Source organism: Nothobranchius furzeri, chromosome 4, assembly GCF_043380555.1.
Source record: "Nothobranchius furzeri strain GRZ-AD chromosome 4, NfurGRZ-RIMD1, whole genome shotgun sequence".
NCBI classification, from domain to species: domain Eukaryota; kingdom Metazoa; phylum Chordata; class Actinopteri; order Cyprinodontiformes; family Nothobranchiidae; genus Nothobranchius; species Nothobranchius furzeri.
This window is the reverse complement of record NC_091744.1, coordinates 50,034,473-50,042,205: the sequence shown is the minus strand read 5'-3', so window position 1 is coordinate 50,042,205 and position 7,733 is coordinate 50,034,473. Positions and strand designations below refer to the sequence as shown.

Sequence of the window (7,733 nt, the reverse complement as noted above, 5' to 3'; positions counted from 1 at the left end):
TGTTTATAAAGGCATTTTATAAAGAATATCTATAAATATATATATATATTAAAATACCAGTAACAGTTGACAATCTATATTGTAAATAAAATGAATCCTATCAAATTGTTAGCATTTTATTACGAGTAATTAGCTTATTTTTAATTGCTTTGCCATTCAAGATGGGATGAATATATCAGAGCATATAATTTATGTGGAAATCATGAATAAACACTGCATTCTGTGTAGTCCTCCTATAATCATGGTTGTTTTCATAGGGTTTCTGTTTATTGTTGGTTTAGCCCAAATTTTGACTAGATGCAAACCTGATCTGTGTCAAAATTGATTAATATGCCAGAGTACTTTTTATAATAGTATAATTTTTTTATTCTAATACAATTTAGAGTTCAGTGATTGAGGAATCCTCTGAGGAAGAGTTTGAACCTCCCATTGCATCCTCAAGACGTGGTGCAAAAAGGAGATGCCCACCATCATCTCAAAGACGTGGTGCATCCAGAGGCCGTGGTGCATCTAAAGGCCGCGGTGCATCCAGAGGCCGAAGAAGTGCGAGACACTCAGCTGTGGACCTTGGAGATGAAGATCTCTCGAGAGAGAGCGAATAGACTTTGAACGTGTAAGCATAACAATATTACACTAAATGATCCTAAAATCTGTTGCTGTAGCATCTCTTTCCACTTTTGTAGCAACACATACAGAACCTGAACCCTCAGCAGGCTATTGACGTCCTTACCATGGTGCTGGACAGAGACCCTGGTGTTCTCTTTGATGTACTTGCCCTCTCTGGTCCACCTGCCACAACACCTCCAACATCCAATCAACCTTCATGGTGTGTATACTCCCACTGCAGAGATATGCCAACTGATTTGGAAAAGAAATGCTGCCAACAGCCTCCCCAGACATGTATTTCAACTGTACCACACATGGAGGAGTTTATTCTGCAAAATGTTGTTCTTCGCCTGGCCAGAACATTGTGGAATGAGTTTCGAGCAGTTTATGATGACCCGGACCCTGGTGAGGACGACAGACAGTTCCGCCATGCAGCTTACAGACAATTTGTAGCATGGCAGCATGGAAAACTTGGTGGAGGACGCAGAGTAGTAATCCCAAGCTGTTGTCTGGGGGATAAGGGAAAAATTCCCTGACCCCAATGGTAACTACACTGGTTTTATTCCAAGACGATTGGAAATAAATGTATATATTTGATATTTTACATAAGTTTGTTTTTTATACATTTTTGTTTGATGCTCTAATAAAGTGTTCTAAAGCATAACTCTGTGTTGCATTTGTAAAAATACCATAAATGTTAAAACTCCAGCACAACAACAAAAACTTAAATCTACCTCCAGCATTTTACATACATTTTTAAATTATTAGTCCTTATTTCCCCAAAATATATCTTTATTTTAAAACAAACAAACAAAAAAAAAACACAGGAAACAAAAATAAAGAAGGTTTTGGGTTTTCTCTTGCCTCCCCCAACACCTATGTCTTTGGCAAAGTTTTACCTGTAAATAAAAAATAAACTCAATTAGCAATGGACTATTGTGTGGAAGATGTAAGGCAGATAATGTTTTATTTTACCATCACCATGAGTCCGTAGGTGTTGTAGAAGTTCCTCTGTTGATGGTGCAGGGACTCCGGACAGCAAACCGTAACGCCTTGGATCCTCAGGCCTTAGCTTGTAGCGTCGAGGAAGACCTTTCTTGCTTGTCAAACGTTGGTTGACGATCATGGTTTGGATCTCTGGGATGTAGAGTAGTCTTTTGCCACCTTTTAAGAATACAGCCTCCAGCATCTTGATTTTTTGTTGAATATTTTATGGTATCTGAAATGACACATGCCATAACTTGTAGTAGAGCCCTGCACTGAAGCCCTAGGCCCTCGGCCCGGCAGCCCTCGGACCGGGCTTCGGGCCAATGACTGTGTAATTACCTCGGACACGGGCCGGGCCGGGATCCTTTATTTTTAATCGAATTCTTTTAAAAAAATTTGAAACACCTAAACCAGGGGTCGGCAACCTGTTCCCATCAAAGAGCCATTATTACCCGTTTCTCACAGTAAAGAAAACACTGGGAGCCACAGCAGCCGCGGCGTTGTGGGCGGGGCCTACCCTCAGACAGCAGAGAGCTGCTCACAACAGGTGACAGCAGCCAGTACCGGTCGCTCGTGTACATCAAAGCTATCTTTCATAAAAAGATAATCAATAAAACGATTTATATAAAATGGATCCAGAAGTTGTAGCCTGTCTCTGTCTACAATATTTTGATATTTTTCACCCTGTTGGTGGTTTTACTGAGCAGGTGCCACTTTTTTCATACGTTTCTTTTTAAAACATGTTTAGACTGTTCAGAATACAATTCCAGGCTCTGTCACATTTGATTGTTGTAATTAAACTTTGTAGGTGGGGAAGGTCAGAAAAGGATCCGATCATTTTGTTTTTCCCTCATTTACAGTGACGGAGATAACGGCGCAGTGCGCCTGGCTCTGGTGTTAAGTTTAATTATATCTCTTTGCAACAATTTTCACAAGAAAACAGAACAGTTAAAAGCAGGGCTTGTGTTGACCGGATAGTTCCCGCATTTGACCGTTTATTTTGACGGAGAAAGAAAAGAAAGAATTACCCCGACGCATGCAGACGAGCTGACATTTTATTCTACGCACATCGCAGATGTAGCTAAATCACCAAAGAAAAGATTCCCATCTGAACATCTGAGCTGGACACTGCTCAGCGCAGCTCACTGTCAGCGTGTACTACATAAGGTACACAGCGAGCTGAAGATGTGGAGAGGGGCTTGGAGCGTGTCGCAGAACCAGAGCACATGTGGGAAGATTCCTCCCAATGAATTCATTCAGAGGAATCTTCCCGCTGATCTGAATCTGATGCGGCTCTCTGTGCTTGTAAAATAATGAATGGATATTTAAATAAAATGCTTTATATTTTACTGAATTAATTTTATATCTGTAAGTCAATTCTATGTAAAGATTGTCTGCGTAAACCTGAACAGGCCCAACCCGGTCTTACTGTGAGACCGGGTTGACGGGTCACACTTGGGCGTAATCATAGGCGCTTTCTGAGCTGAAGAGGATGTGAGATTCTGGGATTCTCCTCATACGGCTCATGGATGCGTCGCCACATTGGAGACAGGAACAAGCACTATTCAGCCAAAGTTTCATAATCAGGGAACATTTTCTAAGTTACAAGTCTCTCTGAGAGACAGGGTTTGGAAAACACTCGCTTCAGTGGGAGGAATCTTCCCGCATGCGCTCTGGTTCTGCAACGCGCTCCAAGCCAATCTCCACAACTTCAGCTCGCTGTGCACATATGCGCTGAGAGCGAGCTGCGCTGAGCAGGGCCCAGCTCAGGTGTTCAGATGGGAATCATTTCTTGGGTGATTTAGCTACATCTGCAATGTGCGTAGAATAAAATGTCAGTACGTCTGCATGCGTCGGGGTAATTCTTTCTATTCTTTCTCCGTCAAAATAAACGGTCAAATACGGGAACTATCCGGTCAACACAAGCCCTGCTTTTGACTGTTCTGTTTTCTTGTGAAAATTGTTGGAAAGAGATATAATTTAACTTGATTACCACCAGAGCCAGTGCGCCGTTATCTCCGTGACGGTAAACGAGGGAAAAACAAATTGATCGGATCCTGCACGTCTTTTAACACATTGGTCAGGATTGACGCATTTGTTTTCATTTAGTTGGTTAAAAAAAAGTCGGGCTCGGTTCGGGCCAGAGAATCCTGAAAACCTTTTCGGACCGGGTCGGGCTGAGGCTCCACCCCCTCGGGCCGGACAGGGGCTCAGATTTTAGGCCCGTGCAGGGCTCTAACTTGTAGTATACAACAAATTAGCTGAAAAAGTGTTTTAAGTGAAAAATAATTTAGGTAAGCCCCACCTGGAGGCACTATTATTGAAAATGTGGTGTTTCTGTTATTCTACAGTTGGCCTCTTGACAGCATGTTGTTAAACCAATATGTAGCAGTTAGGAGCGTTGTGGTTGTTCATCTGAGGAAGTTGTTAATAAAAAATGACTAAAACTGGACCAGTGAATTATGAATTCATGAGTGTATGTTTCATTTAAAATATAAATAAATAAATACATACTGTATCGATCCATCTGCTCTCCTCTTCACTTCTCGATGTGAGTGGTGATTGTAGTCCAATGCAGCAAGCAGTATCCGTGCCTCGTAAACAGGTGGGATGTAACTGAATCTTTTGCTTACATACATTAGGAGATGGTTGTGAAACGCCTCCAAATTTGCTGTAGATCTAAAACAAGAATTTAACATTTAGAACAATTATATTATTATTTATAGCTATAATTAAATACAGTACCTGAATTTCAAATATTTTGAGAATTTTTTCAGCCAGCGTTCACTGAGAATGATGTCACTGAGGGCTTTGTGTGGAGTGGAGCCTTTCTGAATCCAGTCTCTCTCTCTGTCACTTATGTGACAGTGTGAGCGTCCTGTCACAATGTCCCGATTGATCACGTGCCCTGGCTACTTGGCCAAGGGGATGTCCCTTTGGCTGACTGGTCAGTGCGTATAACTCTCACCCGGGAGTCTGGGGATCGAATCCCGCCCGGGCCCTCGTTTATCCACCTTGCCACATTTGGCGTTGTTGGCAGGATCCATGTAGTACTGTCACGTAGGTCCATGGATGTGAAGTTTGTGGCACCCTGCGCGGGAGCACGAGGACATGCTTGTGGAAAGAGGGGGGAAGATGTGACAGTGTGAGCGTCCTGTCACAATGTCCCGATTGATCACGTGCCGTGGCTACTTGGCCAAGGGGATGTCCCTTTGGCTGACTGGTTAGAGCGTATGACTCTCACCCGGGAGTCTGGAGATCGAATCCCGCCCGGGCCCTCGTTTATCCACCTTGCCACACTTAGTAAAGGATCATGCTGACAAGCATCCAGAGACCACTCGTGTTCTCCAGTCACATGATGGAGTAGACCGATCCACATGTCCTAAAAGACATATGTGGCGATTAGTTACATTCACTTTTTTTTATATGAAAACACAAATAATGTACTTACAAAAAAACAAAAACCAGCAAAACCAAAAAATGGTTACAGATATCTTTGTTCCACTGTAATAAAACCAGTCTCCCCAGCCTTCACAGATTTCTGCACAAGCTGATTATCATTCCTTTTATTTTAATATGGAGTTTTCACGTAGGTAAGACCACAAAATCAGACGTAATCTGTACACGTGGGTGGCCCACCCAGGTTAGCACAATATGTCTTTCAGTGCTAATGGAAAAGTAAGGTTTTGGATACGTTCCTCATCAATCACACCTAATTCTAACTGCTGAATCATCTCCTCAGACTTCTACAAGTACTACATGAGCTGCTGATTACTCCTTTTAATCAAACAAGCAGCTCAGGAAAGTGTGAACATCTAATTCAGCATTCAAGATGCTAACTGAACCCAGCTAACGGGGAAGTTATAAACAAGAGCTTAAAACAATACACTGATATGGCCAGGGTCCGAAATTTAATTTTTTACTCACCGGCCAAGTTGGCCGGTAGATGATGAAAATCTACCGGCCAAGCATATTTTTTACCGGCCAAAATTCTAAATGATTTAGATCTACCTAAAGCATGTAATTCTATATTATGTTGATTCCAAACAGAGTGACAAAATAATTAAAACATCAATTAATAAGGAAAACAACTCTTTTGTCATTTTTACTATTTATTTATTTATTTTTAGAGATGTTTTTATGAACTCTTTCATTGAAATCTAGTCAGACTCCTTGTTTTCTCTGTCCATGAAGTCTGGCCTCCTGCTTCTGACACTGTCTTTGTGCCAAAGCATTACTGCCTCATTTGGGTCATAGTCCTTGATCTCTGGAGAAGACAGCTGCACCATGAGAATATCTGAAAGTGTGTCAGGGCTAGGGTTGTCACGGTAACCGGTGTAGCAGTAAACCCCGGTAAAAAAAGGTTGACAATAATAATAACAGTCTTGTTTAGAAAAATATCTCGGTGGATTACCGTGGCTGCGGCGTAGGCGCTGTGACCCTTACCAGCCACCGTATCATCTGTTGGAAGTTGCCGGCGGCACATGCGCACTTTGTTGTTTACGACCAAAACTTTCTTTAAGCTAAAGCTGAAATAATGGCAGGAGGAGACGGCAGCACTTGGGACATTTATTATCCCTCAAAGAAGACAAAGTCGGAAGTACGGGCATTTTTTTGGATATTTGAAGAATGCCGAGGGCCAGATGTCTGTGAAAGGCAGCAACGCTACGTGGCCATCATATTGTAGCCATTGTCTCACGACTCCGCCGTCTCCATTTCGCCACTTTTCACAAAATCTTCTGGTTGCCACTGGTCCTGGTGGTTTTTCTTCCAGTTCGACGAGTTTTCTTTTGGAAGACTGGCTGACTCCAGTTAAAAACCGCCACATTTCACCGCTAGTTTTAACACGAAGCTAACGGCTAACTTGATAAACTGATTGAATGGGATAGGTGGAAATGACGTTGGATGCGGCGTTCACGTTTCGCGTACGTTTGTGTACGCTGCATGCAGGCGGGAGGAGTATCAGAAATCCGTGGAAGATGACTGATAAACATAACTAATTTGGTGCAAACATTTACTCGCCAGGTGGCAGGTAGAGCTAAAAAATTTACTCGCCAAATGGAGCAATTTACTCGCATTTGGCGAGTGGCGAGCGTTAATTTCGGACCCTGGATATGGCCTATAGTTAAACGCCACACTAATCATTAGCTCCCATATAAAAAAACTAAAATCCCCTTTCGTTACTCAAACTTCTTCCAAATATAATAGTTCGACTAGCATCGATTCATGTTGACTTAGCATTCAAGCTAATGCTACATTAGCCAATAGGACACCAAGCATACAAAGCTTGTTTGCTCTATTACATCTTTCAGTGAAAGAAAGGTTTTAAGTAAATTTATCCGAAAAACAATAAATAACTTACCTGTCCAAAAGATACTTTGCCAACTCTTCATCCGTTTTCAGGCCGTGTTGATCACGAAAATCTCTCCATCATTTAAAACAATCTCCAATGTAAATTCTACTCGACTGTCTTAAAAGTCTTACAGCCACTTTTGAAGAAGGGCTTTTAAACTTTTTAAATGTTTTTTGAGATGTGGAAGGCAGTCGAGGAATCAGTAATTTGGGGTTTTGTTGCTCCATGTTTCTGCAGTAAGACGAGTGAGGCTCGTGACACTGTTGTGCACGCTGAGACCTGCTCGTGCTCGATGATTGACAGCTGCCCCCTGGTGGAAACGCAGCGCTATTGGTCAACGCATTAGGCTTGCAGAAATATTGGCTGAGCTCTACAGGGCAGGGGAGGGACTTAGGAGAAAATTGAAATATTAAAGATTATTTACTTTTTTAAATAAAATTGGGTCAGATGGTCAAAATCAAACATTTTTAAAGTTATTCTACATTTAAATGTTGCAGACTGTGCCTTTAATAGAAATGAACATAACATGAACCTTCTAACAACTGGAAGTAATTCTAAGTTAGCCAAATCATAGTTTTTCTTCTTTTCCTTTTCCTCCTCCTCCTTCTTCTTCTTCTTCTTCTTCTTCTCATTTAAATGGTAGGTGGCATCAAACTTAAGGTGCATTTCTGCCACTTACTGTGTAGGAGTGTGAGTCAGATTGAGGAACACCCTAATAAATAAACTATATTCTTTTAACTAAACTACTTTTCCTAAGGAATTCCAACACTAAGTTATAAATTCTGTT

General features: G+C 41.7%; 1 long non-coding RNA gene across 2 annotated transcripts; it reads right to left on the bottom strand.

Annotated features, from left to right (window-relative positions):
• Positions 1 to 1,436: 1,436 nt before the first annotated feature.
• On the bottom strand, positions 1,437 to 4,321 carry LOC129153502 (uncharacterized). Of its 2 annotated transcripts, none has more exons than XR_008559489.2 (3): positions 4,108 to 4,321; positions 1,582 to 1,825; positions 1,437 to 1,505 (listed from the first exon to the last, which is right to left on the bottom strand). It is a non-coding gene; the product is annotated as an uncharacterized lncRNA (long non-coding RNA). The 2 variants fall into 2 exon arrangements; XR_011520305.1 differs by having other exon boundaries at positions 1,588 to 1,825; positions 4,108 to 4,320.
• Positions 4,322 to 7,733: the final 3,412 nt, after the last annotated feature.